Here is a 9,704-nt window from a genome sequence, read left to right as displayed (position 1 = left end):
ATGGGAATTTAGGAAATATATTGGAGACTAATTGATATTGAGGAAAATAATTGGTGATTAGGTAGGTTTCAAGATGTAAGCAGTAACTATTAGAGACATTGGAGGAATTAGCGGGAATTGGGAGTAATGACCAAAATGCCCTTAGAATGATTTAAAGGCTTAGGATTTATGGGAGGGAAAATTGGTCATTTGGTTTAAAATCAGGGATAATTATTACTTTGCCTTTATACACTTAGTGGAATGTTTAGAAACTAAAGGAAGCTGAAAAAGAAAAGAAAAGAAGAAGGAAGGAAGGAAGGAAAAACAAAACTCTTAGGCTAACCCTTTTCTCTCACTCGGTTGGCCATTCTTCTTCATTTCTTGAGGATTTTCTGGAGCTGTAACTCAAGGAGAGCTTGGGCTAGAGCTTAGAGTTATGGTCCTTGATTAAGCTTGAGGATTAGCAGAGGTTACTCACCCAATTAAGGTAAGTTTTCATGGTTTTCTTCAGTTTATGGTTTTGATGTTGAAATGGTTTTCTAAGCTGAGTTTTGATGGGAATTCTAGGGAGTTAAGCCTGAGGATTTGTGGAGTTGAAATCTAAGGAGGTGTGGAAGATAACCTAGGTCGAAATTCTCAATTGAAGGTATGAAATTCTGGCTTTAAAGTTCTGAAGTTTCTGATGTTCTGTTGAGTTTGAGCTTCAAGCTCAATCGTGGCATTTTCTTCATTTTGGGGGTGCATGTGCTTAAGTTTTGTATGGTTGGGTCATATGGGGTGAGTTATAGATGATGGTAGGCTTGTTTTGGTGTTTGGTTGAAGTTTGGAAGGATTTTGTAGAGGTTTGGCTCGGGGAAAATCGAAGGAAGAAAAACAGGGTTTGGCTGTGTTGTAAATAGCGTTGTAGCGCTAGTCTTTGGGCGCTATAGCGCTAAGCCTTGTGGTCTGGGCGCCTGTTGGCTTTGCTTGTAGCGCTATAGCGCCCTCTTTGTAGCGCTACCCTGTTTTCAGAAGGGATTTTTTAGGTTATTTCTTAGGGTTTTTGCGTGGGGGCTCGGGGTTTGATTCCACCACCCCGTTTGGTGGAATTAGGGCTTCCCGAGGGCTCGGTATTGGTCACGAGGGTAGGTTTTGGAATTGAAGTTTTGTATGGTTCTAATTTGTGGCTCTGACTAGGTATACGCTAGGGCTCGGAAGGGATCGTGCTTGAGGGTCAGTTTCATTGATCAAAGCTAATAAAATCGAAGGTAAGAAAATTGCACCTGGTTATGTGATTATGTTAGGACTAAGAGCTCCCTATATCTGTATGATGTCATAGATGGTATTATGCCATGGGACATGTGATAAATGACCTAAGAGTGCCGAAATCAATATTTGCGCACATGGCGCGGCTCGGCCATTGGAAGCTAAGGACAACTTGATATTCACTGAGCTCGGTTTAAGTGGGCCGAAGTCAGTGGGATAAATAGGGGGTGCGACCTAAGGGCGTCGACCCTGGTTATTATATGTGAATTGGTTATTAATGTTAATTGATAAGCTTGGTATGCTGAATGCCTGATTATATGGATATTTTGGATTGTTGAGTATAAGATTATACTGTATGAATTATCTGACTGTTTGATTGATAATTATGCTCTGTTATTGTGTTTTCTTCTTGGGCCTTGGCTCACGAGTGCTACATTGTGCAGGTAAAGGCAAGGGCAAAGTGGACCAGTCCTGAGTTGGAGAGCTTTGGGGCTGAATGTACATAGTCAGCTAATCGGTCGCCACGGCCGAGGAGTGGTACGGGACGAGAATAACCTAATTGTCTGTTTTGCCATTAGAATGGCTAGTAGCTGTACTTTTATCTTGAAATTTTGTAAACTGTCTTTTAACGTTATTACTTTTGGGATCCCATGTAAAAATATTTGATTATAAGAAATGAAACTTTTGTGACCGAAATCTTTTAACCCTAGTTCAACTATAGTTTCAGTAACACGTTTCTAACTAAATGACTTGATTAGCAAGTCTTTCACCTTTATAAACACACAGTGTAACGGTCTTGGCTATCCAGGGCGTTACAATATATATATATATATTCATCACTAAGTGAATTTTATGAAACATATATTTATTTTATGGTTAAAATTTTATAGGTTATGGTTAAGTTCAAGATTTTGGGTCTTAGGGTTGGGTATGGGGAGTAGGATTTAGGTTTAGGAGGGTTTTAATTTACAGTTCGAGGGTATAGGGATTAGGGTTGGTTAGGATTAGGGTTTAGAGTAAGTTAGGTTAGGGTTAGGGTTAGGGTTAGGGTTAGGGTTAGGATTTAGGGTTTAGGGTTTAGGCTTAGGATTATGGTTTAGGGATTAGAGTAAATTAGGTTAGGGTATAGGGTTTAGGGTAGGTTAGGGTTGGCCTTTGAAAGGTTTGGCTTTGAATATCGTAAGGCTTTGGATTTTGGGTTTGCAAAGAAGCATTGACTTTGAGGTTTGTCTTATGTCAGAGACACTTGAGTCCTTACATATATGATGATGACTTTAATACTATGATGAGAGTTTTATTTTTTGGAAAGACAAATGTCATTTTTCATACGAGGAAATAAAAAAAATGAAAAGATAGTGTGAGGTATGCAAGATTTGTTTATTATTATTTTATTACAATTATTGTCTTTTGGAAGTTTTGATCAATTTTTTGCGATGGTTTTACGTTTGTTTTCATCAAAATGATGAGAAGTCCAAAGTAAAAAGTAATTTTATTTTTTATTTTATTAGGGATAAGAGTACTATTTGTTTTTTTTAAGTAAGATGCAGATTTCATTCAATCAAGAACAAGGACCAATTCTTATGTACAACTCTTCGATAAGACAAAATGACAAATCACTACCTCAATGGAAGAGCAAGTGGCAACAAAGGCCAAAAACTGGCATACAACGACAAATACACTAAACCATGGTCATCAACATAAGCCAAACTATTTGAGATAGTATGTAAGAAATTAAATTTAGGATACTTACTACCAATCCTAAGCAAGGGAACAATCCAAAAGAAAATAGTAACAAACCAAACACACTAGTAACATAATCAAAATAGTACAACTAGTAGCAAAGCTAAAACAAAGATAAATCGAAAATGATGTAGGGAACTCAATAGCAGCAATGGGACCAAAAATCACTCAATCGACTAGAGAGATGAAAACCTCTCTATCATACTCGACCCTTAAAATCCCAACAAATCTCTTTCATGAAGCTGGAACTTGAGGCCACTAAAAAAGTTGTGGAAACTGGAAGCCAAGTCAAGGAACGATACCCCACCCCCATAATTGAGAAGAGAAAAATCCCACCATGCCAAGAAGTCAAACAACCACTGCATACTGAAACCTACCACTCCACATAGACCGATCACAACTCTGAATGACACCGGAGAGAAAGGACTTAAATCACCAAAGCTGAGAATCATATCAAGAAGGAGGACTTAAACGTCTGAGGCAACCTCACCGAACACAAAACTTGCACAAAACACACCCTATAAGGTTTCAAAGGAAGAGCAAGGTCAGAGAGAAGAGAAATAGGTTGTGGTCTAATACGATGTAATTATTTAATCATTTGTTGAGATTCGATTCTTGATAAGAGTACTATTCACATTTTATAATTAAAACTAAAAGTGAATTTGGTTATCAATCAAAATTTTACTTTCCTGAAAGCTGATTAATTAAAGCCAAGTGTATGTTCATATAACATATTTATATATTAAACGTGAATAAAATGTTGGAGAGGGATTGGTGGAGAGAAGGGTGGATGAAGAAAGGTGGAGATAAAGAGATGATAAGAGAGATAAAATTCGTTGTTTGACAAGAGAAAGAGAGGGGAAGGAAGTAGAGAGATGGAGGGAGAAGGTCTGCAATCCTTTAAAATTCATTCGTTCCATTTTCGAAAGGATTAAAAAAAGACAAAATAAAATATGTTAAATATCGTAATTATCATTTTTTAAAAATAACAAATATTTATATTAAAAAGGATGATATGGCAATTTAAATAATTAATATTTTCATCATCTATCATAATCTCTATCCTTCTTAAATTCTCCATATCCGTCCTATTTTCCCTCCATCCTACTAAACATAAAGTTAGTACTATCATACATTAAATGGTGATGCCTCTAACTGCAAAGAGGCTCTGGTGGCAAGAGAGCTAGTGTCCTTCAACTTGCGTCCAATACCTCGGTTGTGGCCACGACATTGACCAAGTACCTTCGAGACGACTTGTGTCTCATCGATAGAGACACTTCATGCTGAAGATTCAGATTGGGATTGGGATTGCGTTTGTGTCTGGACTTCTTGCTGCAAGGCATCTTGTAGTTTAGAAACAAGAAAATTAATACATAATATAATTAAATAATTCATATATCTGAAAACTTAGAAAGTTACTTACATATGCATCCTTAGCATCCGTGTTCATCCATCCACGTGTCAGGTGATTGTGTATGTCATGGAACATATCAATAATTATGGGCAGTTCCTTAGCTTGATGATTCATCTTTTAGAAAACAAAATGTCACAAAATATCGGTTAAATAATGAAATTATTATTAAGATAACTAAAAATACTTCAAAATATCTACAAATTTTGATTTACCATTTTAAATCGAGCAGAAGCATAAGAGGTCGATCCATGGAGACTCTGTTGGCAACATTTTCCTTTGAGTGTGCCATGAACCATGGAGAGGTGAAGAGGTCAACACACTTCTGCCAACTGTCGTTGTAAATGTCCTTGGGTGGATTTTTTCTAGTTGTCTCGATATCATCATACCCTCCATGTTCATCGAAATATTTTTTCTTTCGACCTTTTCTATCCTTGTAGCAATCTTGAAACTCTCGCTCAATGCCAGCCTTTATCAGTTGCCACTCGGGGAGAGCTGTGGGAAGAATGAAAAATTCCTTAAAAAAATACTTGTTAGAAATTTGAAATTATAAAAGACATTACATGTGAATAATTTGATAAATTTACCTCAATCTTTCCCATTAATCCTATCTTGTAATCCTCCAGAACACCTTGCCACGAGTCATAATATAATGACACATGGTGACCAACAAGGTTACCATAAGCCTCGTGAACAATATCCCATGATCACCAATTGCTTTGTAGGTTCCCTCCTTCAGATCATATTGTAGAGTCAACGTGCCTATATTTTTTTCAACGAGCTGTTGCAAATTTTTGGATCGAGACAGACCTCTTCTTTTCGCGGCAACCACTGCATATTTTATTTAAACAATAAAATTAAATTGAATAAAATAATTTTAATTTGTCATTTATTGATAAAACATAGACTAATTATATTATATTACCTGTCTCACAGGAAGTATGTACTTGCAAAGGATTTGGAGGAGGATCACCTGCTCCATCACCGCCATGAGAACGAGCAAAACCAAACAGTCATATCTTTATAGTTTATAAAATAATAGTAATAAAATGTAGGACATCCACATTAAAGTAAAATTATGTTTGGAAACTATTGAAATGAAAAGATCCACATTAAACTGTCTATAATGCATTGGAAACTATTGAAAAACAAACATGCACTAATTAAAGTCAAATATTGATTGGAAAGTCTTGAAATGAAAAATCTACATATTGATACAATAAGAATATTCACAAGTAAATATTATTCCTTGCCAATGTCGATTCCCACATCATTATCATCTGTACTTTCTACATCATCTTCACTAGTTTTGTCATCTTCATCGTCATTGATGAAATCATCATCCACATCTGGAACAGATCGAGACATTTCCCCAATTATGCTGGTGTGACCAGGTCGATCGAAAATAATAACCTCAAACTCTCATAATTCCACTGCTCGTTCTTGTACCATTCAAAATTAATCATGATACTAGCTATGTTATTCTTAGTCACATTTTGACCCTTTCTTACATCGATTTTGAACCATTTGCATCGAAACAATACTACCGAGTAGCCATGGGAATATCATAACTCTACAATCTCCTCAATTTGGCCATAGAATGTGAAACCATTGGTTGCTGGCACTGAAACTTCGCTATTTTGAGTGGTACGTCTTTTGTTACGACTATGTACCAAAAGCTTTACATTGTTAACAATGCAAGCAGTGTAAGAGTATGCACTCTGATTGGACCCATTTTCTAAAGCAAATAATTCATCGGTACACTCAGTTGACTCTACTTATCGCAGACGACACATCTATAGATTGGGAAACAAAAAAAAGAAAACACAATGAGATGAGTATTAATTGATTGAAATTTCATAAGAAGTCTACATTTCAATAATTTACTTTCAATTTAAACCAGCTAGGGAAATCTTTTTGAAGATTTATGTTTGTATTTTCTCGAAGGCATTCACTGTAGAGCACAAGGATTAAGGTAAGATAACATTTGGATATAAATTTATTTTAATGAATTCATATGTGTGTTGAGCTACTTACTCCATATATGGTTTGATTTCAGGGCAATTGTTGAGTACAAACAACTCAATTTCTTTTTGACGAAGAAAGTCAAGGGATATGATTTTCTTTTTGCTACTTGGACGACATTGTGTTTCAAAAACAAACAATTGTGTCTTAGGAATAATAATATCCTAATTTCATTATGGACGCTTAAATTTAGTTTGTAAGCCCTGAAGATATTGCGAACAAAAAGTCAAAACTTCATCAGCAACATAACCCTCCGCTATAGAACCTTCAGGCCATGCCTTATTGCTGACATAATTTTTCAACTTCTCCGTATATCTTTCAAACGGATACATCCAACTCATGTAAACTGGTCCTCCGAGGATAGCTTCTTGCGGTTAATGAAGAATTAAATGAATCATTATGTCAAAAAATGCTGGAGGATAAATTAACTCCAAGTTGTGCAAAATTTGTATCACTTGATCTTTTGTGTTCTTTATGTCCTTAACAACCAATGTAGAAGCACAAACTTGCTTAAAGAAATTGCAAAGCTCGATGATTGTCTTCGAAATAGACTCATCCAAGTAGCTTGAACTCCTACTTGCAACAAATGTTGCATAAGAATGTGACAATAATGGGATTTCAACCCAACAATGTTGCCATCATTGTAAGTTACTTTCTTAGAGAAATTTGAACCGAAGCCATCAGGAAGTCTAACTCCTTTTATGAACTGAAAAAAAAAATCATCTATCATCCGGTGTGAAAGAGTACATAGGATGTGGTTTAATCAACTTGGTACCGTCTTCCTTGAGGTGCAACTCTTCTCGGATACCCCAATTCTTCAATTCTACTCGTGTGATGGTGGTGTCTTTTGATTTCTCATTCATAAGAAAAGTACTGAGTAAAGTGTCGCAAATATTTTTCTACACATGCATAACATCTACATTATGCTTCGGTTAAAGTTCAGACCAGTAATCATGTTCAAAGAAAATACTCTTTTTACTCCAATTATGCTATTTTGGATCTCGCTTTTTTTTCAAACCTCTGAAACTGACATGTTTATCCGAAATGATTTGGAACATGCGCTAATTGTTGGAGTATATCTTGACTACTGAATTTTCTTGGAAGATGTCCTTTTTCATATTTCTCATCAAACAGGCGACGCTTCCTCCACTTATGCGTAGAAGGTAAAAATATTTTATTACCAACATAAGTTGTCTTCCCAATTACACGAGTTGAAGGAGTGTCTTCATTGCATGAAGGACATGCCATATATCCTTGCCCACTCCAACCAGACAAACTACTACGTGCCGGAAAATCATTGATAGTCCATAATAGTGCTGCACAAATTCTGAATACACTGTTCATTGTGGCATCTCTGGTTTGAACTCCTTCATCCCACAACATTTTCAATTCATCTGACACAAGCCTCAAAAAGACATCCATGCCATTCCCAGGTGATTTCGGACCAGGAATCAATAAGTTCAACATGAATGATGACTCTTTCATGCACAACCAAGGAGGCATATTGTATGTGCAGAATATTACTAGCCACATGCTGTAAAATAGAATCATGTTACCAAATGGATTAAAACCATCACCAGCCAAACCCAATTGAACGTTTCTAGGTTCTTTTGAAAAATTTGGATATCTGGAATCAAATTGTTTCCAAGCACCCCCATCAACAGGATGATGCATCACACCATCTTCTTTCGATCGTCCTGTACTATGCCAGGTCATATCCTTTGTTGTATGCTTGAACCATAAATATGCTTTAGCATAGGAGTCAAAGGGAAGTACTGCAACACTTTCTAGGCGACTTTTTTCTCCTTTGTGTCTTTGTCAACCCATCTGCTCTCACCACATATAGGAAAACTCTAATTTTGGGAATTATTCTTCCAGAACAAACAACAGTCATACTTGCAAGCATGAATTGATTGATAACCTAACCCTAACTTCCTTATTTTTTTCTTCTTAAACTCATAGTATGAATTTAGAATCTTATTCTCTTTCGGGAATGCAAATTTCATAAACTTTAAAAGTTCATCAAATGAACTATTTGTCCATTTATTCATAACCTTCATGTGCAACATCTTTGCCAAGAAGTTGAAGGAAGACAACCAAGTACAACTAGGGTATAACTCAACTTCGACCTCTTGAAACAGGTTATCAAATTGATTATCCCCACTATTGCCACCACCATATGAAATTCCTTCATTTATGCCATCTTCGTTAGTGTCTTGTTCACCAATTATATCATATATGATGTCAATCATCTCATCTGTCACTGGAGTCCCGTCATCCACCACTGGAGGAATATCAACTTCATTGTGGTAATTCCACTTTACATATCGCTGCAGAAACTCATATCTGTGTATGTGAGCCTCCACCACATCATGTTTCTGGCTCAGAATATTCACACACAGATTGCACGCGCACCACACTTCTCCCGAAGCATTCACATGATTCTTGGCCATTTGTATAAATACTTGAAGACCATTCCAAAACTCATCAGAGTTACGTCGTCTATTGGTTATCCAACTCTTGTCAATCTTCATAACTAGTTCAAGTGGAAAACAAATTACCATAATGTGATAATTATAAAATACTACATTTGTTTTGTAATAATTTTTTTATCACCAAAGCACTAATTTTTTTTAGTAAATTATGATATATTGTTGAATCTTATGAATAAATTATTAAATTTTATGAATATATATTATCAAATTTTATGAGTATACTATAAAATTCATTATATAAACAAATATTTAATTATAAATTTATTAATTTACCAATAATGATTATTATTAATTTATTTAATAATTATCAAATTATTATTTTAATTTCCACTTTTTATTTTTTTAAAATAACAATAAAATTGTATACTCATAAAATTATTATTTTAATTTGCAATTTATAATTTTTAATATTAATTTTTATTAATTGCTTTAAAATTTATTAACAAATTTAATCACACTAATTTTAAAATTATTTTGTAATGTTTAGTTTTTGTAAATCTACTAAAATTTCGGCAGCATAACGTCTGTAATCTAATCTATCCCAAAATTTAAAATATGCATAAAATCTAAAAAAAATAGTCCCAGAACATATATATATATATATATTATAAACATCTAATTATATTAATCTAACCTACCGCACAATTTAAAAATATAATTCACATTTATGTACATATAAACATATTCACATATATTCATATTTATATACATATATTCATATTTATATACATATATCTAACCTATCATACATTTTTTATAACATAAAATTTGATAAAATTAAATTGACATAAAACAAAATTAACAAAATT

The 9,704-nt window shown here is 34.6% G+C and overlaps 1 long non-coding RNA gene across 1 annotated transcript; it reads left to right on the top strand.

Moving 5' to 3' along the window:
- Nucleotides 1-226: 226 nt before the first annotated feature.
- On the top strand, nucleotides 227-1,914 carry LOC133778716 (uncharacterized). Its single transcript, XR_009869131.1, has 3 exons — nucleotides 227-466; nucleotides 547-625; nucleotides 1,156-1,914. It is a non-coding gene; the product is annotated as an uncharacterized LOC133778716 (long non-coding RNA).
- Nucleotides 1,915-9,704: the final 7,790 nt, after the last annotated feature.

Source organism: Humulus lupulus, chromosome 1 (assembly GCF_963169125.1).
Source record: "Humulus lupulus chromosome 1, drHumLupu1.1, whole genome shotgun sequence".
Lineage (NCBI taxonomy): Eukaryota > Viridiplantae > Streptophyta > Magnoliopsida > Rosales > Cannabaceae > Humulus > Humulus lupulus.
The sequence above is the reverse complement of the archived record's forward strand: the minus strand, read 5'-3'. Positions and strand labels throughout refer to the sequence as shown.